General features: G+C 48.2%; 1 protein-coding gene across 3 annotated transcripts in view; it reads left to right on the forward strand.

Annotated features, from left to right (window-relative positions):
• The window catches only part of dpp6a (dipeptidyl-peptidase 6a), a 1922242-nt gene that overhangs the window by 1328855 nt on the left and 565789 nt on the right, over positions 1–27598 (forward strand). The gene's annotated exons all lie outside the window — the stretch shown is intronic.

Below are 27598 nucleotides of genomic sequence, written 5' to 3' on the forward strand. Positions count from 1 at the left end.
ACAGATGGCAAAGAAATCTGTTTGTCAGCTGCCTCCAGACTTTTCCATTTGACGTTAATGGCAGTCAACAGCCAGAGCTAGCTCGAATTTACTCTGTACAGGATGATGAACAGATCAGTACAGCTGCACAGTATTGTGTCAGGTATACAATGACAAAATGAATCTTGATTAACAATTTTATTTTTGCTTCAAATTCAATTACTGTTACCTCGGAGGGCTAAGCAATACAATAGTTACGGCACGTTTATAATTGTCGCTGTTAATGAACATGACCTTCTGAAGGTTTAATGGTGGGGAAACGTCTATTCTCCACTGTCCCATTGCTCAATGGCATAGGGGGTGCCAGAGAGACCAAAATTGCTAAAATAAAATAATGGGTCAACGTTTTGTCCAGAATGTTTCTTGGGACCAGATGGACCGCAATTGCTCTCCTCCGTGCCTCTGCAAAAGATCCTTCTGACGTTCGCCTGAACGTCCATTGCCACCCACCCCTCCCGTCAGCCTGCACCTCTCCTTTGGTTCACTTGATGACACAGAGGCTTGACGAGCTGCCTGTTTGACGTTTGGTGCTCACGGCACTTTAAATGGATGAAGAAAGTAAACGCTTGCATTTGTATGAGCGCCTTTTACAATCTAACGAAGACCCAAAGTGCTTGTGAGCAAGTTAAGTTTTTCAGAAGTGTAGTCACTGTTGCAGTGTAAGAAACAAGGCAGCCAATTTATGCACAGCAAGTTCTCACAAATAGCATTCACATAATGCTTGAAAAACAAAGGTAATTTTAAGGAATTTATGTTTGTATTGGTAAACAATGGAAATATTTTTCCCCCACCCCCTGTAAACATTTGAAAGAAGGAATGGTTTTAAGTGGGTTTCATTTAATGTTTCTATGGAAGGAAGGGTAAAACCTATATTTAGATTTATGCTGGACAAAGGTGTTTGTATACATGGGGGTTGGTTCAGTTCCAACTATGCTTCCATAGAATTCCGACAGTGCAGAAGACCATTTGGCTCATCGAGTGTGCACTGACTCTCTGAAAGAGCACTTTACCTAGGCTCACTTCCCTGCCTTATCCCTGTAACCCCATGCATTGATCGTGGCCAATCCACCTCACCTACACATAGAACAAATATAGAACATAGAACATACAGTGTAGAAGGAGGCCATTCGGCCCATCGAGTCTGGACCGACCCACTTAAGCCCTCACTTCCACTCTATCCCAATAACCCCTCCTAACCTTTTTGGTCACTTTGGGCAATTTATCATGGCCAATCCACCTAACCTGCATGTCTTTGGACTGTGGGAGGAAACCGGAGCACCTGGAGGAGACCCATGCAGACACGGGGAGAACGTGCAGACTCTGCAGAGACAGTGACCCAGCGGGGAATCGAACCTGGGAACCTGGCGCTGTGAAGCCACAGTGCTATCCACATGTGCTACCGTGCTGCCACATCTTTGGACACCAAGGGGCAATTTAGCATGGCCAACCACCTAACCGGCACATTTTTGGAACGTCTGTTGTGCTTTGAGAGGGTTATGGTGTGGATAGTAAAGAGAGGCTGGCAGAAGGAGCAGTTGTTGCTCAGCAACTGGGGGACTGTGAGGTAAGAAGGCTTAAGAGTTTTAGTTTTCAGCTGAATTTGTTTGCAGTTGAGAATAGCAACAGGGAGTGAACGTTTATCAACTCTGCCAAGAGAAGCTGGACACGATAAGGGAGCAGCAAAGAGGCAGATTTCTTAAAGAACCCAATACAATCCAGACAACCAGGGAATTGGGTCAGAAAAGTTAAAAGACCAGAGACCAAGATATTTTCAGAGGATAATTCAAGGGAGAAGCAGACAAAGAGCTGTGTGTGAAAGAGACAGCTGCAGTAACCAGAGATGAAATGGGAAAGCAGACTTCAAAGGTAAATCAAATGTTTGATGCCATTTTCATAGAGTCTGGGAATCAATAGTTAAAACGATTTTGAATTGTTTATACAACAGTCAAGACAAAGAAAATCTGAAAGGGGAGTTGAACATCCTGGATATTGGATTCATCATTAAAACTGGAGTGGAAGCTTTGTTTAAAAGAGGAATTTGGAAAACCTGGACTGGATTTTTAAATGCAAATCACTGATGGAAAGCGGCATTGAGAAAATAGATTTTTAAGCATCTTTTCTGGAGGGAGTTTGGAAGCTCTCATGTGACGATCATTTGAGAGGATACTGAGGGGAAATCAACAGAGACTAACATAGATTCAGATCAGATTGGCAGTGCCAGTCTGTGTGTTTAAAGGACTTTGTGTGACAGACCATTGTAGCTTAAAGTATACTTTGTAATCCATGTTAATCTTAAAATCTATGTGTGTTTGTTAAGATAAGGGCGGAGTAAAGGAGTATTGTATCATTACCTATTTTCCATGTTTAAATTTTTAAAAAACTTATTAGCAGCTCTGAAACTCTGTTCCTTCACATTAAAAAAAAGAGTGAAATTTACAGGCTGTGATTCTCCGACCCCACGCGCCGTATCGGAGAATCCCGGGGGGACGCACGAATCGCGCCCTGCCTTCCCGGCGCTGGCTTACCTATTCTCCGGCGCTGATTCTTGGGCACCATGGGATCGCCGCCGGGGGGGGGGGCTGTTGAAAGCGCCCCCCCCCGGCGATGCTCCGGGCCCCTTCGGGCCGAGTGACCGCCGAGTTCGGCCGAGTCCCACCGGCGTGGGTCACGTATGGTCCCACACGGCGGAACCTGGAAGGTGTGTCTGTGGGTGCTGTCCTGGAGGGGAGTCAGGGGGGGTTCGACCCCGGGGGGTGCCTCCACGGTGGCCTGGCCCGCGATTGGGGCCTACCGATTGGCAGGCGCGCTGGTTCCGTGGGGGTCTATGTTCCTCCGTGCTGGGTCCCTGTAGGGCTACGCCATATTGCCCGGGGGCCTGCAAACCACGCGCATGCGCGGAATCACGCCGCCCGTTCTGTGCATGTGCGAACTCGCGCCGGCCATTCTGCGCCAGCTGGAGCTGCGGGGACCACTCCGGCGCCGACCTAGGAAGAGGAGCAATCCTCATTATCGGGGACCATTGATGCTGGAGTGGTTGGCGCCGCTTTTCACACCGGCATCAGAACCTGGCCACGGGATTGGAGAATTCCGGCCACGGTCTTTGGCGCCAAGGTTCCAGCCTGGAATCTTCCTGTCCAGTTTTAACCCCAATAAAACTTTGACAAAAGTGGGGACTCGTCCAGGATCCAAAACATGAAGAAAGGGTTATTGGATGCTGATTAGTAATAATGTGTTGGCATATTTAAAAATGTGGAAAGCAAGTTACTGGATGCTGAAGAGTTTAACTGTGTCTGGGGCTTATTTTTAAAAGGTGATATCTATGAATCCTTAAAAAAAGTAAGTGGGGTATTGAGGTACTAAAGAAAGTCTGACATTACTTTTACAAAGTAGATGGTAGGTAGAGCTAGTGAGGTGTGTGCGACTTTGTCAGAAGAGGTATCTTATGATGTAGAAAAGAAAGCTATCCTTAGTGCATATGAGTTGGTTCCTGGGGCATATAGGTTGAACTTCTGAATCACAAGGAAACATCCTGGAGAAATCCGTATTGAATTCGATAGGATAAAGCAAAATCATTTTGACCGCTATATGCAGGCTTAAAGATAGAGAGAACATATGAACCCCTTGGAGAGTTGATTCTTTGAGAAGAAATTAACGGTTCACTTCCTTTGATTATTAGGTTGCCTGTTGAAGAATAAAACATCAAACCTGCTAGACCGGCAGTTGGACTAGCTGATGATTATGAATTGGTCCAGAGAAGCAAACTTTTATTCCCTTAATTCTTTTGAACATGAGAAGGATAGAAGGTGGGAAGCAAAAAAGAAAACAAATAGTCAATGAAGAGATGGAGCAGTTGGGAATGGTCAGGAAGTTTCAGCTCAAATCAAAAGGGAAGGAGCTGATGGTGGAAGTGACATTCAGAGGCCTAAGTGTTTCCATTGTAACAAAGTGGGACATATGAGAGTAGATTGTGGGAAATTAAATGGATTACCCATTGCAGTAGTAGGAAAGGAAGCATCTAAAAATGAAATCATCTAACAAAATAAATAAACAAATTAAGATTTTACGTGATATGGGAGCATATCAATCATTGATGGTGGTTAGTGATACAATTTATATCATAGGAAGTTTTATGGAGGAAAAAATATTAATAAGGGATATTAACAGAAGGATAAACCTGTTTCTTTGCCTTAAGTTAATTTAAGAAATAACTTTGTAAACTGAATTGTTACAGTGGGAATGATTCCTACCTCGCCCATTAGAGGAATAGATTTCACCGTAGGTAATGAGTTGGCTTGTGGAGACAGTAATGTGATGACAACTGTATTGTAACAGGCAGCTGATCATGGCGATGTTTTTCTTTTGTAAGTTTAGAGTACCCAATTCCTTTTACAATTAAGGAGCAGTTTAACGTGGCCAATCCACGTAGCCTGCACATGTTTTGAGTTGTGGTGAGACCCACGCAAACACGGGGAGAATGTGCAAACTCCACACAGACAGTGACCCGGAGCCGGGATCAAACCCGTGTCCTTAGTACCGTGAGGCAGCAGTGCTAACCACTGCGCCACTCTGCTGCCCTGATCATGGTCATGTTTATCAAACATTTTAAAACACTATTGTGGAGAAAAATAAGATGCTTATTGCAGACAACAAGCACCTTGATTAACACAGAAAATCAGCTTTCACATACGAAAGAGGAATTTGCAAATGGAAAAAGAGACTGGTCAGAACAATTGAAAATCAGTCAGGGAAAGTGGAAAATTTGACTGAAGATGTGAACTGTCTGTCATAATATACACCAGTATATCATGGTGCAGACACACACACTGATGGACACACAGCAAGACCAATCAACACACACAACACCGCAGCCAATCACCAGTTAGAGCACACTCACTATATAGACAGAGGGCATCAGAGTTCCCGCTCATTCGGGATGCAGCCTCTCAGAAGGACAGAGCTTACAGTTTACAGCACAGATCTTCACCATGTGCTGAGTGCATAGACTGGTTCGGACAGGCATAGGTCTTTAGTTTAATCTAACATCGTGTTAACCCACAGTGAAAGTATGTTCAACAGTTTCTAACTTAATAAAATAGTGTTGTACTATTTTAAGTGTTGGTGGCCTGTATGTGTTCCACGGATCCAGAGCACCCAACACATCATGGTCCCAGTAGTTGAGGGATGTTAGAACATCTTAGACCTACCTGCACGTGATCTGCCTTCCACCAGCATACAGCCATCCAGCAAAATGGACAGCGTCCGCCCGCCACTGTCACTCCGCATCACCGGTAACCTAGGGGCCAACTGGAAGATAGTCAAACAACGCTTCCAGCTCTACCTTGAAGCCACAGACCGGGAAGCTGCCTCAGACACCAGGAAGATCGCTCTCTTCCTATCCACGGCCGTGGAACACGCCATCCACATTATCAATTCTCTCACCTTTGCTGATGGTGAAGACAAATCAAAATTCAAGACAGTCCTCCTTAAGTTTGACAGTCACTGCGACATCGAGGTAAATGAAAGTTTCGAGCGCAACGTATTCCAACAGCGTTTGCAGGGTAAGGATGCACCTTTCCAGCCCTTTCTCACCCACCTCCGCATCCTTGCGCAGTCCTGCAATTAAGGGCCCACCTCCGACTCCATGATACGCGACCAGATTGTTTTCGGTGTTCAGTCGGACCCCCGACACCAGCAGCTCCTCAAGGTAAAGCAGCTCACCCTAGCGATTGCCATCGAGACCTGCGTGCTACATGAACACGCCACTAGTCGGTATTCCCACATCCAAGCGGCTGAAACGGTGCGGCAAGGTCCCCACGAGGCAGAACAGGTCCAAGCAATCGAGCAACTCCAGGGCCTCAGCCTGGATGAGGTCATCCATTTTGCGCGCTTTTCGCGGAATCCCGCGCTTGTGCGCACCAAACGAGGGGACGGCGACGTCGACGAACGTACTGTGCAGGCGCGCACCACGTACGACTGCACCACGCATGCACGGTGGCGCAGTGAACGTACTGACGCTACACTGTGCGGCAAGTGTGGCTCCGCTCACTTAAAGCGGCAATGTCCTGCCAAATCCCGACGATGCCTGCGATGTGGCAAACTTGGTCACGATGCTGCTTTATGCAGATCAGCGCAGTCTGCCAACTCTCGTCGCTCCAGCCAGCCTCGCAGGAATGTCCGGGCCATTCAACCCACGGTCACCGAGCCCGATTTGGACCTGCTACCTGATATTGACACCGAGGACCCGAGGGCGCCTTTTCGAGTCGGTATCATTACAAAAAACAGGGTGTCCCCGAAGCAAAGAATCCAGCCTCTATCGGTATACAGCATCGATCCGGGCGATGAGTGGTGTACCACCCTTACGGTCAACTGGTCCCAAATACGATTCCGCCTGGACACTGGTGCCTCCGCCAATCTCATTGCGTGGTCTGACCTCCAAAGCCTTCATGTCAAACCAGCCATCCTGCCATCTGTCTGCCAGCTATTAGATTATAATGGCAATGCCATTGCTGCCAGCGGCTCATGCCAACTTGAAGTGACGCACAGGTCACGCAAAGCCATCCTTCCCTTTGAAATCATGGGCTCCTCGAAAGCCTCCCTGCTTGGCGCGCAGGCATGCAAGCTGCTGAACCTAGTTCAGAGAGTTCACTCTCTCTCTCCTGCTGACACGTCTGCCTTTAAGGCACCGACTTCAGGGCGCAGCTCAACGCCATTATCAACCAGCACCACAACGTCTTCGAGGGCATGGGCACGCTCCCGTACACCTACAAGATCTTATTAAAACAGAATGCCACGCCTGTGGTGTACGCACCTCGCAGGGTCCCAGCACCCCTTAAGGACTGCCTCAAGCAGCAGCTGCAGAACCTCCAGAACCAAGGAGTGATTTCCAAAGTGACGGAACCAACTGACTGGGTCAGTTCCATGGTATGTGTAAAAAAGCCTTCCGGCGAATTGAGAATTTGCATTGATCCCAAGGATCTAAATCGCAGTATCATGAGGGAGCACTATCCAATTCCCAAGCGCGAAGAGCTCACATGTGAGATGGCTCGCGCCAAGCTCTTTACCAAACTCGACGCCTCAAAAGGATTCTGGCAAATCCAGCTCGATAAATCCAGCAGGAAACTCTGCACATTTAACACCCTCTTTGGAAGATATTGTTACAACAGGATGCCGTTTGGGTTCATCTCGGCATCAGAAGTGTTCCACAGGATGACGGAACAAATGATGGAAGGTATTGAAGGTGTTCGCGTCTATGTCGATGACATAATCATTTGGTCCACCACCCCGGAGCAGCATGTTAGTCGCCTCCAGCGCGTATTCAGACGTATACATGAGCATGACCTCCACCTCAACAGGGCCAAATGCTCTTTTGGTCAGACAGAACTTAAGTTCCTCGGGGACCACATCTCCCAATTGGGTGTGCAGCCGGATGCGGACAAGGTAGCTGCCATCACAGCTATGAAAACACCAGAGGACAAGAAGGCGGTCCTCTGATTTCTGGGCATGGTCAATTTTTTAGGGAAATTCATCCCTAACCTCGCCTCTCATACCACGGTCAGGAAGACGACAGACTTCTAATGGCTCCCTGCCCACGAGCGCGAATGGAGCGAACTCAAGGCAAAACTGACCACGGCCCCGGTCTTAGCTTTCTTTGATCCAGCAAAGGAGACCAAAATTTTGACCGATGCCAGTCAATCCGGCATTGGGGCAGTGCTCCTTCAACATGATGAGGCCTCATCATGGGCCCCCGTTGCATATGCGTCACGTGCAATGACCCCCACGGAGCAGCGCTACGCACAGATAGAGGTTGTTAAGTTTCATGATTATGTCTACGGACTTCCTCAATTTACCGTCGAGACCGACCATCGCCCGCTGGTCAATATAATACAGAAAGACTTGAACGACATGACTCTTCGCCTCCAGCGTATTATTCTCAAGCTCCGGCAATATGACTTCCAGCTGGTATACATCCCAGGCAAGGACCTCATCATTGCTGACGCTCTCTCCAGGACAGTCAACACTCCATGTGACCCAGCGGGATTTGTCTGCCAGGTTGATGCCCATGTGGCATTCACGGCCTCCAATCTACCTGCCTCGGATGAACGCCTCGTCCAAATTTGCCGCAAGACGGCGGTGACACCTTGCTACCGAGTGTCATGCGCCACCTAACAGATGGGTGGCTCAAGGGCCAATGCCCTCATTCTATAATGTCAGAGATGATCTGGCGGTAGTAGATGGGGTTCTTCTAAAACTGGACTGCATTGTCATCCCGAATAGCATGCGCCAGCTTGTCCTGGAACAACTACACGAGGGCCACCTTGGCGTGGAAAAGTGCCGCTGACGGGCCCGAGAGGCAGTGTACTGGCCCGGCATTAATGAGGACATAGCCAACACAGTGCTCAATTGCCCCACTTGTCAGCGCTTCCAGCCGGCCCAACCACGTGAGGCCCTGCAGCCCCATGAGTTGGTCACGTCACCGTGGACCAAGGTGGGCATCGACCTGTTCCACGCGCTGGGCAGAGACTATGTCCTGATCGTGGACTACTTTTCAAATTACCCGGAGGTGATACGGTTGCACGACCTCATCTCATCTGCAGTAATTCGTGCATGTAAAGAAACATTTGCTCGACATGGCATCCCACTCACGGTTATGTCGGACAATGGCCTCTGCTTCGCCAGCCAAGAACGGTCCAACTTTGCCAGGCGGTACAATTTTTCCCATGTGACATCCAGTCCCCTGTACCCCCAATCCAACGGCAAAGCAGAGAAGGGAGTACATATCGTCAAATGGCTCCTGTGCAAGGCTGCCGATGCTGGGTCTGATTTCTACCTTGCCTTGCTGGCCTATCGCTCCGCCCCACTGTCCACTGGCCTGTCGCCAGCCCAGTTACTCATGGGTCGCACCCTGAGGACGATGGTGCCGTCCATCCATGTCCCAGACCTCGACCACGTTCCGGTCCTTCGCCGGATGCAGCTGTCTCGTGCACAGCACAAGGCGGCTCATGACTCCCGTGCAGCTGATCTCCCTGCTCTAGCTCCAGATGACAACGTCCGCGTCCATCTTCCGGATGGGGGCTGGTCTGCTACCGCTGTTGTCCTTCGGCAGGTGGCCCCCCACTCATTCCTGGTTCGTCTACCGGATGGCTCCATTCTGCGCCGCAATCGACGCGCCCTTCGACTCGTTCCACGCTCGCCACGTGATCCTCCAGTGTCGCCTTGCTCTCCTGCTGACCCTGCCACGGACTATGCAGAGCTCCCTGTCACTCTGCCTCCCCCTGACTCTGATGCAGTCCAGCCCGCTCCTGAACCGGCGGCTCTCGACCCACCCTTGAGGCGGTCAACCAGAGTTCGTCGCCCACCTCAGAGACTTAATTTATGAACTTTTCGAATTTATGGACTTTCTGAATTGTTTCGTTGCTTTGTTTGATCGTTTCCCTGGGTTGTATATAGTGTTGATCTCGTTACTCTTGTTGCATACTGCTTCTCTGCACCAGGCACCTTCTCATGTAAATAGTTTAGTTCTCATATACGTAGTCCTGTAAATATGTCTTCACACCCCACGCATAGTTAGGAACATTCTCACCATACATTATTTATTGCCACACACATACATTTTTTATAAAAGGGGGGATGTCATAATATACACCAGTATATCATGGTGCAGACACACACACTGATGGACACACAGCAAGACCAATCAACACACACAACACCGCAGCCAATCACCAGTTAGAGCACACTCACTATAAAGACAGGGGGCATCAGAGTTCCCGCTCATTCAGGATGCAGCCTCTCAGGAGGACAGAGCTTACGGCTTACAGCACAGATCTTCACCATGTGCTGAGTGCATAGACTGGTTAGGACAGGCATCGGTCTTTAGTTTAATCTAACATTGTGTTAACCCACAGTGAAAGTATGTTCAACAGTTTCTGACTTAATAAAATAGTGTTGCACTATTTTCAGTGTTGGTGGCCTGTATGTGTTCCATGGATCCAGAGCACCCAACATATCACTGTCTAAAAGATAAATTTGAAAAAGCAAAATTGGCAAAGGTTGATCAAAGGTTAAAACTTGGTGAACTTCAAGTATCAGAATGATTAAAACTACAAGATTATGAGGGGCACGAATGGAGTGGATGGGCAGGCACTCTTTCCCAGGGTGGAGGGGTCAGTCACCAGGGGGCATAGGTTTAAGGTCCCTGGGGCAAAGTTTAGAGGAGATGTGCGAGGCAGGTTTTTTACGCATAGGGTGGTGAGTGCCTGAAATGCGATGCCAGGGGAGGTTGTGGAAGCAGATACATTAATGGCATTCAAAGAGCATCTCGACAAATACATGGATAGGATGGGTACATAAGGATACGGCACTAGGAAGTGCTGACGGTTTTGGCCAAGAGTGGCATCACGACAGGTACAGGCTTGGAGGGCCGAAGGGCCTGTTCCTGTTCTGTATTGTTCTTTATTCTTTGTTCTATTCATGAAGTATCGTGAAAAATGCATTGAACAAGCAAAGGACGTTCTGGCAAATCAGAACAGTTGGTTGAATGTCAGAATTGAAAAGCAAAACGAGCAAACTGTTAGAACTTTGCCATGAAAAGAACAATGACATTTTTGAAAAATGGAGAAAATGACTAAGAAGATGGATGGTACGGAGTGTCTCAATTTGAAAGTTGTTTCCCGTGGACAAAAACTCATTGTTGAATATGATCCAAGTAATATTACTGATGTATCCAAGTCAGTAATGGACAATAAGAAAACAAGTGAAACGCCTGCAGAATTGGAAATTACAAGTTGTCAATCAGAAATACTGAAAGTGCAAAATGATCTTTCTGAGTCAGTGACCAGAGACACTGGTTTAAAAATGCTTGTCTGTAATATTACACCAGATGTAGTAGTTGGAAGAAAGGCAAAGGAACAGCTTGACAAAGGCCATTTAAATTCTACTGAGAATTGGACTTAGATAGATCAGAAATTGCGCAAAAAAAGTTGAAGGGTTAGAACGAACTCTGAAATTTCAGAGAAATCAGCAGCACAGGCTGTATAAAAATAGTCCCCAAATCCCTTTTTCTAATTATCTTAAATTCATGGGTTGCATTTAATGTCTATTTTTGCTTCCAATGGCGGCACTCTGCACTTTGCTGCATTAATATTCTTCTGCCATTGTTCTGCCCGTGTACATATCATGTCCGACACTTTGCATTATTTCTGAGCTGTCGCATCTGACACTGCAGCCCATGCTGATACGTGACAATGTAACACAATGACTGCTCATGTCCCTGGCTGATATACGAAAGGAGCTGTATATCATCAAATATTAAACTGGGCAAATAAAAAAATAACATCAGCTGGAACAAAGCTCAAGGACAGTAGATTTGCAAATGAGAGACTAACTAATTTAGTCATTGTAGCAAACCTTAAGGGCAAACATTGCCAGGAAACGTACTTTGTAAATTTACAGGAATCATACAGCAAAGCGTTATGGCAGACAATTTTGTCCTGTCAAAACAGAAAAGAAATCATCAGGAGCTGTGAACCTTGAAATATCAACTCAAACAGCTGCACTCTGGCACATCTGGATACAGAATTCACCCTGGGGAGTTGTCAATTGAGAATAGGCAGGGCTACATTTATGCAATTTACTTTTTGTAAACCGAACATTAATGAGAGTGGCAGATTGTGACTGTAGCAATGACAGGAGAAGAGGGTAGAAAACCAACATTTCCAGCAGGCAATCGGAGTCAGAAGGCATCACCATCAGCCCCGCATGCTGTGTTAACAGAGTTACTGACACTGGGTAAACTGCAAAGGCTTCCGACCATGTATAATATAGGCTTGGATTTTGCAGTCATCAGCAAATTAATGAATTGTGCTCAGTGTTCATTACCCTCACGCTTCCACTTAGACTCCCTTTGGACTTATGTTCTCTTGAATTGTGGTAGAGATCTGAAATAGCGTGGCTCTCTTCTACAGGGGGACTTGAGACCTCAGCAGGCAATAGTGCGTGACTTTAACCAATCAAACTGAAGCATCCTTACAAAGGACTTCGGGTCTATTTTGGGCAAAGACTGAAAACATGTTATTCGGGCATTGTCAGACAGGCCGGTTTGAAAGACTGCAAGTTAGCGCATGGCTTGGGTCCTAACTGCTGATTCCGATAATTTGAACCTGCTCGCAGATGGTAAACCAGACATCTGTAAGTTGGAGCTGCAATTGTGGCTTCCATAATCCTCCTTCCCCTGAAGTATGGATTTCTCCAGCTGGAACACGTTGTAAAGTGGCTCAGGGACCGAGGGGTAGGGCTCACAGGTTCCTGAACTGGAGGTCTTGTTTGGGGAGGAGGTCCAGAGCAGGAGGCATGTCCATGATCCCCAACGGCGAACACCTCTCCGTCCTTCCTGCCGACCTAATCCTCTCCCCTGCCTGGCCTCATGTGCTCCTCTCGATTCTCATCCAGGCCAAGGGAGATCCCAAGCAGGTGTCCATGACCAAGCATTCCCCTTTTGCTGGTCATGGGCTGTACTGGTAGCCAATAAAAAAGGCCAGTGCAGTACTTATTTTTTTTCGGTGAAATGCTCGGGGAAGTGCTTAAGTGAATGTTGCTCAAGTACGCTGGGGTTTTGACAAAGCATCCCGGAAGGTTTCCCGATGCATTTCTGAAGTCTTCCTTCACAAATCCAGGAACAAGTGAACATGAATTAGTGATGATGTGGAGATGCCGGCGTTGGACTGGGGTGAGCACAGTACGAAGTCTTACAACACCAGGTTAAAGTCCAACAGGTTTGTTTCGATGTCACTAGCTTTCGGAGCGCAGCTCCTTCCTCAGGTGAATGAAGAGATATGTTCCAGAAACACATATATAGACAAATTCAAAGATGCCAAACAATGCTTGGAATGCGACCATTAGCAGGTGATTAAATCTTTACAGATCCAGAGATGGGGTAACCCCAGGTTAAAGAGGTGTGAATTACATCAAGCCAGGACAGTTGGTAGGATTTCGCAGGCCAGATGGTGGGGGATGAATGTAATGTGACATGAATCCCAGGTCCCGGTTGAGGCCGCACTCATGTGTGCGGAACTTGGCTATAAGCTTCTGCTCGGCGATTCTGCGTTAGTGAATTAGTGAAGTAGTGAGCATCCCTGCTCTTGAAAACCATCACGGTGTTGTGTCTGCTCCAAAACTGCCGCTCTACTGTCAGGACAAGTTTTTAATAATAATAATCTTTTATTGTCACAAGTATGAAATTACTGTGAAAAGCCCCTAGTCGCCACATTCTGCTGACTGTTCAGGTAAGCCAGTACGGGAATTGAACCCACGCTGCTGGTATTGTTCTGCATTACAAACCAGCTGTCTAGCCCATGTAGCTAAATTCCACGTGGCTCCTTTAAGGAACCTTAATAATAATATTTATTATTGTAACAAGTCGGCTTACATTAACACTGCAATGAAGTTACTGAATCCCCTGGTCAGCACATTCCGGCGCCTGTTCGAGTACATTGAGGGAGAATTCAGAATGTCCAAATTACCTAACAAGCATGTCTTTCGGGGACTTGTGGGATGAAACCCACGCAGACACGGGGACAACGTGCAGACATCGCACAGACAGTGACCCAAGCCAGGAATTGAACCCGGGTCCCTGGCACTGTGAAGCAACAGTGTTAACCACTGTGCCACCATGCCACCCTCTAGCCGGCAATTCACGCGGCAGTCAGCCTCTGAATGGTTCTCTCAGCGGCCATTCCGAGTGTAAGCTTCATGCCCTTTACCAAGATTGCATAAATGCAGGATAATTCAAGATTTCAGTTCAAAACTTTATTTTGGTCACCTTGAAGGATAATTAGCATCTGAGCACTGCTAGATTGCTGAAAGTCACCCCGACAAAGAGTCCAAATGAGGAAGTGCAAGTTAAAATATTAATTTAATGATAAAATCATAGGGCGGAATGTTGGACCCACGTTCGCGATACGGCCCTGAAATCTCCCGAGAGTCGAGAAACGAGATTCTCACCGGCGAGACCTCATTTCCCAATTTTCCATGCCCCTCGCCCGTGAGGTAAGGAAGTTCCTGCTCCCTTGGATCACGTCAAAATCTCAAACCGAGATCTCGCTGGCTCCAATCCCGTTTTGGCCCTCTCATATAGCGATCAGAACGGAATTTGCACCCATGACGAATGGGGCCAGTAAATCGCATATGGGTCAGGATTTCCAACCCCTGGTTCTGTGATCCAGGAGAAGACTCACTGCTGTCCCTTCAATGCCCAATTGATACTTTATGCAGTGCGCCTTCCCCAAAGCAGCCTGCAGATGAAGCTCCGCTGTCATCTGAATTAAATGCTGTCCACTGTGCTATGGCTTATCAACTGAACCTCAGCACTTCAGCACTTTCTGCCTCTGAGTCTCATGATCATGGGTTCAAGTCCCACGCCAGTGACTTGAGCACAAGTTCCAAGCTGGCACTTCAGTGAAGGATATGAGGGAATGTTGCACTGTCAGGCGGTGCTGGCTTTCAGATGAAGTGTTAAATTGAAGCTCTATCGGTACTCTCAAGTCAGAGCACATGATCCATTGGCACTTCTTGAAGAAGTGCAGTGAGGTTTTCTCTGGCGCCTGATGAATATTTACCCCTCCAGCCATTTCGCCAATAAAACAGATTATCTGGATGTTGTCTTTGCTACTTTTGAGATCTTGCTGTGTATAGATTGACAGACCTCTTTTTTTAAAAATGGTAACAGTGATTGGATTGTCATTGGCTTGAATGTGCTTTGGAATATCCTGTGGCCATGAAAATACAATAGGTTAATGCAAGTTTTCCCCTAATCTTTTTGTTAAGTCAGCACGGTAGCACAGCGGTTATCACTGTTGCTTCACAGCACCAGGGTCCCAGGTTCGATTCCCGGCTTGGGTGACTGTCTGTGCGGAGTCTGCACGTTCTCCCCGTGTCTGTGTGGGTTTCCTCTGGGTGCTCCAGTCTTCTCCCACAAGTCCCGAAAGACGTGCTGTTAGGTGAATTGGACATTCTGAATTCTCATTCTGTGTACCCGAACAGGCGCCGGAATGTGGCGACTCGGGGCTTTTCACAGCAACTTCTTTGCAGTGTTAATGTAAGCCTACCTGTGACAATAAAGATTCTTATTATTATCAAAGAATGAAACTACTCAACCTCTCTTCATGAGAAAATAAATTCCATATCCGGAATCAACTTTATCTGGACTGTCTCCAATGTCAGTATATTTTATTTTGGTCTTCATCTTCAAGTTTCTCTGGGGACTTGACACGTTCTCTTGGGATAATTCCTGTATTCTAGCCTGCACCTTCATTTCTCCAAGTGTGGCGTATTACTCAGCTACTTCTCATCCACTCATAGAATGGTCCCCGAGGCATCACATCCTTGAATTCTGCAATTCTCTTCCAAACGACTTTGATCTATCCCTGTTCAACACTTTCAGCACCTTCTCACGAATTGCATGCTCCCATTTCCACCCAAAGTGTATTACCTGGTTCTTTTCCCCACTAAATTCCATCTGTCGTTTGTCTGCCCAAGCTGCTAAGCTGCCTATATTCACCTGCGTAACAAGTTGTAACAATTTGTATATATGGGGCCCTGTGACAAAGGCCTTTAACATTGCGATTTTCCAGACCTTCCGCGGCATGTTCTCTGGTGGTGGAGACAGATCGCCGTCGGACGGCGGCGGGATTTTCTGGTCGTGCTGAACTCCACAGCGTCTCGTATGTCTCGCCTGCCCCGCCATCATAGAACCCACCATGTGGGCTGTCAATTTCGGCAGCACCAGAAGATCCCGCCAGTGGGAAGAGCGAGAAAATGCCGGCCACACTAAAAGCTCCCAAGATACTTCTCAGAAGTCTCATAGTCATCTTTTCCTATCGAGGCCCATAAGTATATACTAGGACAGGATCAGGACAAACATTTACTCAAAGATGCAAGCCTAATAGAGCAGCCATTTGCCAAACCATTTTACTTTTGTATTGTCAGAAATATTATACTTGTGCTCATGAGAAATGTGATATTTGTGGTCAAGAGAAAATAGTTAACCCATTGATGATAAAAATGGCCCCAGCACTGACCCCCCCCCACCTCACAAACATTGCATAACATTCACAATCCACCCCCAATCAAAGCAGAAGCCTTTCTCTCTCCCTACTCTTGTGTTGACTGTCTATCAACCAACTTGCTCTCTGTGCTCCTGCACTTCCTCTCGTACCCTGCGCTTCTTTATTCTCAACAAGCATTCAGTGAGAAATCTGATTCCCTTCTGAAAATCGATATACAGCATATCTACTGCATGCGGCACGGTAGCACAGTGGTTATCACTGTTGCTTCACAGCGCCAGGCTCTCAGGTTCGCTTCCCGGCTTGGGTCACTGTCTGTGCGGAGTCTGCACGTTCTCCCCGTGTCTGTGTGGGTTTCCTCCGGGTGTTCTGGTTTCCTCCCACAAGTCCCGAAAGACATGCTTGTTAGGTGAATTCGACATTCTGAATTATCCCTCTGTGTACCCGAGCAGGCGCTGGAGTGTGGCGGCTGGGGGATTTTCACAGCAACTTTGTTGTGCTGTAAATGTAAGCCTACTTGTGATGATAATAACAATTATTATTATTATGGCCTTTAACCAAGTAGTTGGTCACTTGTTCAAAACATTTGGCTTAATGTGATGAAACGTGACTTGCCTCTTACAAGACTGGGGATTGTTGGCGGCGGGGGTGCGTCCCGCTTCTGGACCGAATGATTGTATCATTCTAAATTCATGCCAACCGCACTTGATTATTCCGTGCATCTTGAAACACTCACAAGTTTGATCTCCATGGATTACAAGGGGGTAATTTTGAATTTGATTTACAGCAATTGATTAGATCAAATGTTAATTTGAAATTTGTGATTTTGAATTTTTTGATACCTAAATGTACTAAGGGATAGAGCCATAGAACCCTACAGTGCAGAGGGAAGTCATTAGGTCCATTGAAACTGCACCAAGCGTCTGAAAGGGAACCCTACCAAGGCTCACTCTCCCACCGTACCCCTGTAACCCCACCTAACTCGCACATCTTGCGACTGTGGGAGGAAGCCAAAGCACCCGGAGGAAACCCAGACCGACATGGGGACGAAGTGCAAACTCCACACAGACAGTCACCCGAGGCTGGAATTGAACCCGGGTCCCTGACGCTGTGAGGCAGCAGTGCTAACCACTGTGCCACCGCGCCGCCCCCACAGGGGCTGGTTTAGCACACTGGGCTAAATCGCTGGCTTTTAAAGCAGACCAAGCAGGCCAGCAGCACGGTTCAATTCCCGTACCAGCCTCCCCGAACGGGCGCCGGAATGTGGCGACTAGGGGCTTTTCACAGTAACTTCATTGAAGCCTACTTGTGACAATAAGCGATTTTCATTTCATTTCATTTCATATGGAGCAAAGGCTTGTGCTTAGATTTAGCTCACAGATCACCCATGGCCTTACTGAGTGGCAGAGGAAGCTTGAGGGGGTTAAGTGGCCTAAACATTTTTTAAATTCACTGATGGGACTATTTCCGGCCATCCCTGGCTGCCGTTGAAATGAGCGGCTTGCGAGGCCATTTCGGAGGGGCAGTTGAAAGTCAACCACATTACTGTGGTAAAGACAAATTGCTGCGGATGCTGGAATCTGAAACAAAAACAGAAAATGCTAAATAATCTCAGTGGGTCTGACAGCATCTGTGGAGAGAGAAGGAAGCTAATGTTTCAGGTCTGAGTGACTTATTTGTAAGTCTGGAGTCATGTGTGTGGGCCAGACCAGGTAAGGCTGCCAGATTTCCTTCCCTAAAGAACATTGAGTGAAGCTGTTCCTAAGCTTTTATATTCCTTTGTTTACATGTGGAAAAGAGACAATATTGGATCAGTTGCCTGTTATGCATCTGTCTCTATTAACTATTTCTATTGAAGCGAACTGTTATAACCCGCAATTCGCCTCCAGGCTGGGAACAATTACCTTCCCCATGGTCCTTTCAGAATATGAGCTCAGCAGTTAAGGGAGGGAGACTTCTAAACAATGTACCATATATAAAAAAGCCAGCCAGTTCAGCATCAGCTAGGAAGAGATCCAGTTGCGGTGTGATCTATATAATAGTCATTGTAAATAAACAAAGGTGTAGACTCGTTCGTGGCCTCATAAAATTGGTGACGAGGGTCAAGCTGGATAGCTATCAACGCTGCGCGCTGCGACACCATTGGATGAGCCACCTCCCGGTCCCTGTTAGAAAAAAGTTGGCATTTTCTTCTCATTCTGCCTCTGTTCGGATGCCTTTGACGCTGGCGTGGAACACTGGAATCAGTGTGTGGAGTGAATATGTTACATTTTCGGGGCAAACAATATCACGGAGAATAAACACCATACTGTCATCTAGCTGACTGCCTAGGGCGCATATATGTTCAACGTGATATGGAGCCTTACCTACCCTGCTGCGCAAGACACGAAAACCTTCAACCAACCAGTGACTCTACTGGGGCAGTATTATAATCCCATTCCTTCCGTTAACGTACAGCAGTATTATTTTAATATCATGGAAAAGACCCGATGTGAGGCCGTCACCGAGTATTTGTCCAGGTTATAGAAGATCCTGAGGCCGGCGTCAGCCAAGCGTCCATGGCCGGGGGGGCGTGAGAATTGCCCCACGCCGCTCTGACGCCGGGCCGCCGATCCGCCGGCAACCAGAGATTCGGCGGCAATTGCGGTTGCCGCCGTGCCGGTCAGGGGCCTGCTGATCGGCGGGCGGGCTAATTCCGGGGGGGGGCTATGTTCCTCAGGGCCAGGCCCCTGTAGGGCTCTGCCATATTACCCGGGGGCCGGCACGGAGACAGCAGCCCACGCGCATGCGCGGACCCGCGCCGGCAGTGGCGTGCCGGCTTTCGAGCGTACAGCACTCCGGCGCCGTATTATCCCCTGAAGAAGGAGTGAATGCCTGGGCCTGGAGGCCCGTTGTCGCCGGCGTTGCTCGCGGCGGTTTTGACGCCAGCAACAACACTTGGCTGGGATTTCAAAGAATCCCGGCCCATGCCTTCCACGTGGATGAGCCTGAGGATGATGCTGGTATACAGTTAAATTGCATGACTGCACAGCGAGTGGCCCCTATAAGGATTGCGGTGAGAGTGAAAGGGCATTTGCTAGATATGGAGCTGGACACTGGCGCGGAGGTTTCCGTTGTGGGACAGGGTACGTTCGACTGTATTAACCAGGGAACTCAGAATTTGAACCTAACCGATACTAAAGTTAACTTGGCCACTTACACTGGTGAGCCATTGGACATTGCAGGTACCACCATGACTCCGGTGGTTTATAATCGCCAATTGGAATGGCTTCCACTTATTGTGGTCAAGGGTCAAGGCCCCATCTGGGCCGTGATTGGTTGAGCTATTTACAGTTAAATTGGCAATGCATCCTCCAGATTGGGCCCTGGGGTCTAAGCGAAGTGCTGGGCAAGTACCCCAAAGAGTTTTGACCCGAACTGGAGAAGATGAAAGGGACTGAAGCCACATTAATGTTGACTCGGGGGCCCAACCTTGGTATTTCTGGGCACGCCCCATCCCCTATGCATTGTTGGAGAAAGTTGAAACTGAACTCTGTCGATTGGAGAATCTGGGGATTTTCCTGGCCCCTACACTTTGCGCATTGGGCAGTGCCGGTAGTACTGGTGTTGAAACCAGACAAGACAGTCCGCTTATGTGGGGGCTATAAGCTCACCATAAATACGGCTTCCAGGTTGGATTGCTACCTTATGCCCCGCATTGAAGATCTATACGTGAGGTTGATAGGTGGATGTGCATTAACTACGCTCGATATGAGCCACGCGTATTTACAGCTTGAGTTGGACGAGGCCTCCTAAAACATGTTACCATTAAAATGCACAGAGGAATTTATGAGTACACCTGACTACCATTCGGGGTGTCCTCTGCACTATATTTCAACAAGTAATGGAGAACAACCTGAGGGAGTTGCCACGCGTGGCAATCTATTGAGATGAATTACTGGTCACAGGGGTGGCTGAACGAGAGCATCTGGAAAACCTTGAGGCAGTACAGAAATCTGAATCTGGTGTCCGCTTGCGATGGGAGAAATGTGTCTTCAATGCAATAGAGGAGGTCTACCTCGGTTACCAGCTGGACTGCGAAGGCTTACCCCCCATCACAGACAAGGTGCGCGCAATTCACCAGGCCCTCGCCCCGATGGATGTTTCAGAACCTCGCTCCATTCTCGCAAACGATCACATGTTGTGTTATACAGAGGGTAGCATCGACTGCCCTCAGGCGAATTAAGGCCGTTTCATCCAAACTGTCCGAGTTCAGTATGGAGGGTGGTCTAGTACTATGGGGTACTTGCGTCGTCATTCGGAAAAAGGCCAGGAGTCAATATTGAAGGACCACCACAATGGACATCCAAGGTTATCCAAATGAAGATGTTGGCGCGCCGTTACGTCTGGTGGCCAGGACTGGATGCGGACATGGAGAAGATGGGCCAGCAATGCTCCATCTCTCAGGAGCACCAGAATCTCCCACTAGCTGCACCCCTACACCCTTGGGAATGGCCAGGACGGCCTTGGGCAAGAGTGCACGCCGAATTTGATGGTCCATTTCAAGGTGCCATATTCCTCCTGTTGATTGACGCCCATTCAAAATGGCTGATAATGCTCATTACAGACAATAGGACCCCTTACATAATGCGAAGGGGGCACGGCACATCCGTACCACGCAACTTCTAATTGTTTAGCGGAGCTGCAGTACAGACGCTCAAAAGGGGCCTCAAGAAGCAGTTTTCTGGTTCAATGGACACAAGGCCCAATCGTTTCTTATTTAGCTAGAGGACCATATTCAATGCTGGGCCAGGGTGGTCCTGGCGAAAATGTTGATGGGGCTGAGGCTCCAAACCCACCTCAGTCTGCGTTTCCCAGTCATAGGTGCGTAGGTACGCCACAACCAGGAGATGCAAGGGAGTTGCCCCATTTGACATCGACAATTCAGATGCTTTGTACCAGGTGAACCGGTGTATATTCACAACTTTGCATATGGCGCCCAGTGGGTCTGCGGGACTATCCTTCGCCACACAGGGCCGGTTTCCTATCAGGTTTAAGTCCAAGGACGGGTTCTGCGAAAAGCATTTCAACCATGTGCGGTCCAGGCGGCGGGTTCTTCAAAAATGTCCTCGTGATGCGGAATGTTCCCATCTAGCCACCTCTGATGCCACAGCGACGCGTGACGCGGCCCCAAGAGGGTCAGGACGCCAAGATGTCTGAGGTTGCGGACATGGATTCAGAAATGGACACTCAGGCATTGGAAGTCTCCGACGTGGAGCACACAGCACAGGACGCCACCGGTGGAGCAGCCACCGGTTAGTTCCAAGCGGAAGCATCATTCGCCTTCCACATTCATGATGTGTGACCTGGCAAGTGCGATCTACATATAGAACATAGAACAATACAGCGCAGTACAGGCCCATCGGCCCACGATGTTGCACCGAAACAAAAGCCATCTAACCTACACTATGCCATTATCATCCATATGTTTATCCAATAAACTTTTAAATGCCCTCAATGTTGGCGAGTTCACTACTGTAGCAGGTAGGGCATTCCACGGCCTCACTACTCTTTGCGTAAAGAACCTACCTCTGACCTCTGTCCTATATCTATTACCCCTCAGTTTAAAGTTATGTCCCCTCGTGCCAGCCATATCCATCCGCGGGAGAAGGCTCTCACTGTCCACCCTATCCAACCCCCTGATCATTTTGTATCTGTGCGAATGTAAAGAGAATCCGTCGCCCTCCTTCCCCACAGACGTCAGAGGATTCTTCAGACTTTGAGGGGGAGGGATGTTATAACCCGCAAGTAGGGGTGGGAACAATTAAACTCCTTAAAACTCTAAACAATGTATAGTTGTACCATATATAAAGCAGGCCAGTTAGGCACTGGCTAGGAAGAGAGCCAGTTGGGATCTATCTACCATGTGTTGTATATAATAGTCATTGTAAATAAATTAAATTGCTCGGAACTACTCAGTGTGGACTCCACCATGGCCTTATAAAACCAACCAAATGGAAACGAGGAAAGAAAATTTTGCCATTTTAAATGATAACTCAAAGTCCAATTTACCCCCGAGGAGTTTGCCCGTAACTAGTGGTGACTAACTATTCTTTTAGTTACCCAGTTTTTCCTTCTCTGCATCATCTTTCCCACGGTTGTCTGTCACTACTTACATGTCTGAGGAGAGTTTAATAGAATTGTGGCTCGTGCCTCTGCCATACAAAATTTCACTGGTGCAAAAGGACAAAGCGAAGTTTGCGAAGGAAAGTACTGATTAAGATACAGGAAGCAGGGTTGTACGTTGCGTCATTCTGCGCTTCTGATCTCAACAAGAAAAGGAACAGTCAGCGTACAGTGAGGGCAATTTCTCTCTGATGAAATTTCCATTTTGCAGTCGAAATGTACAGACTATCTCTGAGCTTTGGCCTGAATTTTCACTTTGAAGAGTAATTCTTTCCTGAGTTTGTCACGATGATTTATCATGTGAGTTTTCTCCTGTGACGAGCTGACTCAAGATGAGGCAATCCCCCAGCCTGTTGCACGAACATTGCTTCAACTTGTACCTTTGATACATGTTGAGGGTGCTCTCACTAACAGCAGCCTCCCACCATTTGATGGCAGTGTTTGAGGCATATTATCCTGTGGTAGTGCATGCTTTAACACGCTCATGTAAAATTGTGTGCTGCTGTGACGCACTCATTAACCCACTTACAATGAGTGCTGTTCACTCTAGGTACTGCAGAATGGAATATTGCGCGTGATGATCTGTGCATTATCAGAGGAAGTTAAACAGCAATAATGGCCAAAATCCTACATCCTCATTCGCGGCTGGGATTTTCCAGTGCTGCTGAAGGTGAATGGAGTTTTGGCTGGAACACCAAATTTTCCCAACGGGTCCCATCACAGACGAAAGCGGAGAATCCCACCCAGGGGCGGGATTCTCCGCCGGCGGGATTCTCCGTTTTGCCGGTGCCAGGGGGTTTCCCAACGGCTGGGGTTGCCCCACAATGGGAAACCCCGTTGACCGGCCGGGGTAACGGAGAATCCCGCCGGCGGGTCGAGGCTGAAAAGTGGCATGGCGGAGCGGAGAATCCAGCCCAATGAATCTCCCATTCAAGACAGAGATGAGGAGGTTGTTTTTCACTCAGTGAGTCAGGACTCTGTGGAACTCTCCTCCCCAGGGAGTGGTGGAGGCAGGGTCAATGAATATTTTTGACGCTGAATTGGATTCTTCATGAAGGGAGTCAAAGGATATAGGGGGCAGGAAGAAAGGTGGAGTTGAGGCCCAATCAGTTCTGCCATGATCTTAACAAATGACAGAGCAGGCCCAAGGGGCCAAATGGCCTAGTCATAATTTGTAAGTAGGCTCATAAATTACTTTAACTTGAAATATGGCTCAAAGTGTTTCAATGTGCTTCATCAGAAAAATGGACAACAAGTCAAAGAAAAAGATGTTCGAATGGGTGAATATAATTTGGCCAAAGAGTTAGATTTTAAGACAGAAATTTAAAGGAGAAGAAGGGGGGGGCTGAGGCAGACTTGATTAGAGAACTTAAGGTGAAGGAATGCTTAGGGGACAGTGACCACAATATGATAGAATTTACCCTGCAGTTTGAGAGGCAAAAGCTGGAATCAGATGTAACGGTCTTACAATTAAATAAGGGTAACTACGAAGACATGAGGGAGGAGCTGGCCAGAGTTGATTGGAAGGGGAGCCTAGCAGGGAAGACAGTTGAACGCAATGGCAGGTTTTTTGGGATTATTCGGGAGGCAAAACGGAAATTCATCCCAAGGAGGAGGAAACGTGCTAAGGGGAGGACGAGGCATCCATGGCTGATGAGGGAAGTCAGGTGCAGCATTAAAGCAAAAGGAAAAGCATACAGTGTGGCGAGAATTAGTGCGAAACCGGAGAATTAGGAAGCTGAGGACAACTAAAAAGCAATAAGGAGGGAGAAGATGAAAGGTAACTAGTAATATAAAGGAGATTTTCTCGATATATAAAAGGTATGAGAGAGGCAAGAATGGATATTGAACCACTGGAAAATGAGGCTGGAGAAGTACTAATCGGGAACAAAGATATGGCAGTGGAACTGCATAGGTAGTTCTCATCAGTCTTCAAGGTGGAAGACATCAGTTGCATACAAGAACTTCCAGAGAGTCGGTGCAGAGGTGAGTGTAGTGGTAATCACTAAGGAGAAGATGCTGGGGAAACTGAAAGGACTGAAGGTGGAGAAATCACCTGAACCGGAGGGACTACACCCTACTGTCCTGAAGGAGATAGCTGAAGAGTTTCATTGAATCATAGAATCCTTACAGTGCAGAAGGAGGCCATTAGGCCCATCGAGTCTACACTGACCCTCTGAACGAGTACCCCACCAAGGCCCACTCCCCCACCCTATCCCTGCAACCCCACACTCTCGCCTAACCTTTTGGACGGAAAATTTTGCATGACCACTCCACCAATCCCGAGGCAGGTGCTTTGAGGTGGTAGTGCTAACCACTGTGCACCCGTACCGCGATTATGGAGGCATTGGTGGTGATTTTTCAGATATTTTCCCTGATGACTGGAAAATGGCTACTGTAACACCCCTGTTTAAGAAGGGAGGGAGGCAGAAGATTATAGGCCGGTCAGCTTGACTTCGGATGTTGGTAAGATTTTAGCTCATTATTAAAAATGAGATTGCGGAGTACTGGAAAGTGCATGGTAAAATAGGATTAGGTCAACACAGCTTCGTCAAGGAGACATCTTACCTGACAAGTTTGTTGGAATTCTTTGAGGAGGTAATGAGGAGATGAGACAAAGGAGAACCAGTGGACGTGAGCTATCTGGATTTCCAGAAGCTTTTGACAAGGTGCTGTACAGGAGGCTGCTAAATATGGTAAGAGCCCATGGTGTTAGGGGCATGTTACTGGCATGGATAGCGGATTGGCTGACTGGCAGAAGGCAGAGAGTGGGGATCATAGAATCACTACAGTGCAGAAGTAGGCCATTTAGCCCAGCTATCTGCACTGACCATCTGAAACAGCAACCTGGGTCCCTGGCACTGTGAGGCAACACTGCTAACCACTGTGCCACCTTGCCGCTGGGATAAAGGGGTCTTTTTCAGGGTGGCAGCCAGTGACTAGTGGTATTCCATAGGGGTCAGTGTTGGGACCGCAACTATTCACGAGATACATTAACTATCTGGAAGAAGGAACTGAGGGCATTGTTGCTACCTTTGCAGATGATACAAAGATACATAGAGGGATAGGTAGGATTGAGGAAGCAGGGAGGCTGCAGGAGGACTTGGACAGGCTAGGAGAGTGGGCAAAGAAGTGGCAGATGGAATGCAATGTGGAAAAATAGGTTATTAACTTTGGTAGGAAGAATACAGGCATAGACTATTTTCTAAATGGGGAACGGTTTCAGAAATCAGAAGCACAAAGGGACTTAGGTGTCCTAGTTCAAGATTCTCTTAAGGTTAACGTGCAGGTTCAGTTGGCAGTTTGGAAGGCAAATTCAATGTTAGCATTCATGTCAAGGGGGCTAGAATACAAGAGCAGGATTACTGCTGAGGCTGTATAAGGCTCTGATCAGACCATATTTGGAATGTTGTGAGCAGTTTTGGGCCCCGTACCTAAGGAAGGATGTGCTGGCCTTGGGAAGAGTCCAGAGGAGGTTCACAAAAATAATCCCCGGAATGAAGGGCTTGTCATATGACGAGTTTTTGAGGATTCTGGGTCTGTACTCGATGGAGTTTAGAAGGATGAGGGGAAATCTTATTGAAACTTACAGAATACTGAGAGGCCTGGATAGAATGGACGTAGAGTGGATGTTTCCACAACTAAGAGAAACTAGAAACTGAGGGCACAGCCTGAGACTGAAGGGACGATTCTTTCAAACAGAGATGAGGAGGAATTTCTTCAGCCAGAGGGTGGTGAATCTGTGGAACTCATTGCCGCAGAAGGCTGTGGAGGCCCAGTCACTGAGTGTCTTTAATATAGGGATAGATAGGACCTTGATGAATAAGGGGATCAGGGGTTATGGGGAGAAGGCAGGAGAATGGGGATGAGAAACATATATAATAATAATTATTATTATTAACACTGCAATGAAGTTACTGTGAAAAGCCCCTAGTCGCCACAGTCCGGCGCCTGTTCAGGTACACGGAGGAAAAATTCCGAATGTCCAATTCACCTAACAAGCACGTCTTTCGGGACTTGTGGGAGGAAACCGGAGCACCCGGAGGAAACCCACACAGACACGGGGAGAATGTGCAAACTCCGCACAGACAGTGACGCAAGCCGGGAAACGAACCTGGGACTCTGGCACTGTGAAGCAACAGTGCTAACCACTGTGCTACCGTGCTGCCCCTCAGCAGTGATTGAATGGTGGAGCAGACTTGATGGGCTGTGTGGCCTAAATCTGCTCCTATGTCTTCTGGTCTAATGGACATATGGAGAGATGTAAGGAGGGAATTCCAGAGTTTAAGCACTGAAGGGAAGCCACTAATTGTGGGATGATAGCAGGATGCCTAAGAAGTCAGAGTCAGGATGATGGAGAGTTCAATGAAGGTAATGGTTGCAGATCTGGAGGAGATGCTGAGATTCTGAGAGGTGATGGAGAATATTAAACCTGAGTTGTTCGGAAGCCAATGTAGGTCAGCAATGGGAAAACACGGCCAGCATCTCCCTTTTGGGGAGTAAGTCCTTACGCCCGCCGGAAAACGGGCGAGAATCACTCCGGGCCTTTTCCTCGAACGTCCGGGGTGATTCTCCCTTTTCCAACGGGCTAGTCGGGCCCTGGCGTGCATCCCGTGGCTCTGGCTGCCGGCGGGGCCCTGCTGTCCAGACAGCGTGGCTGCACATGTGCATGGTGGCTGCAAGCAGGTCCGCGCATGCGCGCGGCGGCCCACTTCGGCGCGGGTGCCGCCGACATGGCGAAGCCACACAGCGCGGACTAAGGTAAGTCCCCCCCAGATCGCAATGGCACGCCGATCAGTGGCCCCCGATCGCGGGCCTGGCCACCGCTGAGGCCCCCACCCGGAGTCAGATTCCCCCCGCCCCCCCATCAAGACCGCCACCGCGGCCACGGGTCCCAGCTCCCGCCGGGTGGTACCAGATGGAAACCACGCCGGCGGAAATTCGGCCGGGCGCCCGTGGTGAATCGCCACAGGGGCCTATTTCAGCGGCCCCCAACCAGCACCGTGGCGACCGCGCGGGCGCTGGAGAATCGGCGACCCGGCGTCGGAGCGGCATGCCGGGAATTTCCCGCATGCTCGCCGAATCTCCGACCCGGCGCGGGCTCGGAGGATTCCAGCCCAGGATTTTATGAAGGGAAACATGGGGAGCAGAGCAAAGTTTCAAATGCTTGCCACTCCTGCCAGCTATTTTACAGTGGTACCAAAGTTTTACTACAGCAAATTTAGATCTCAGCTGCAGCGAAAAAGCTCAACAATTACTGTAGTAATTGGAAGCATGTTCTAATGCCCAGAACCAAACACTGAGTATGTTATAATATATTGTAGATCCTGACTGTG

The sequence above is a fragment of the Scyliorhinus torazame genome, chromosome 6 (assembly GCF_047496885.1).
Source record: "Scyliorhinus torazame isolate Kashiwa2021f chromosome 6, sScyTor2.1, whole genome shotgun sequence".
NCBI classification, from domain to species: Eukaryota; Metazoa; Chordata; class Chondrichthyes; order Carcharhiniformes; family Scyliorhinidae; genus Scyliorhinus; species Scyliorhinus torazame.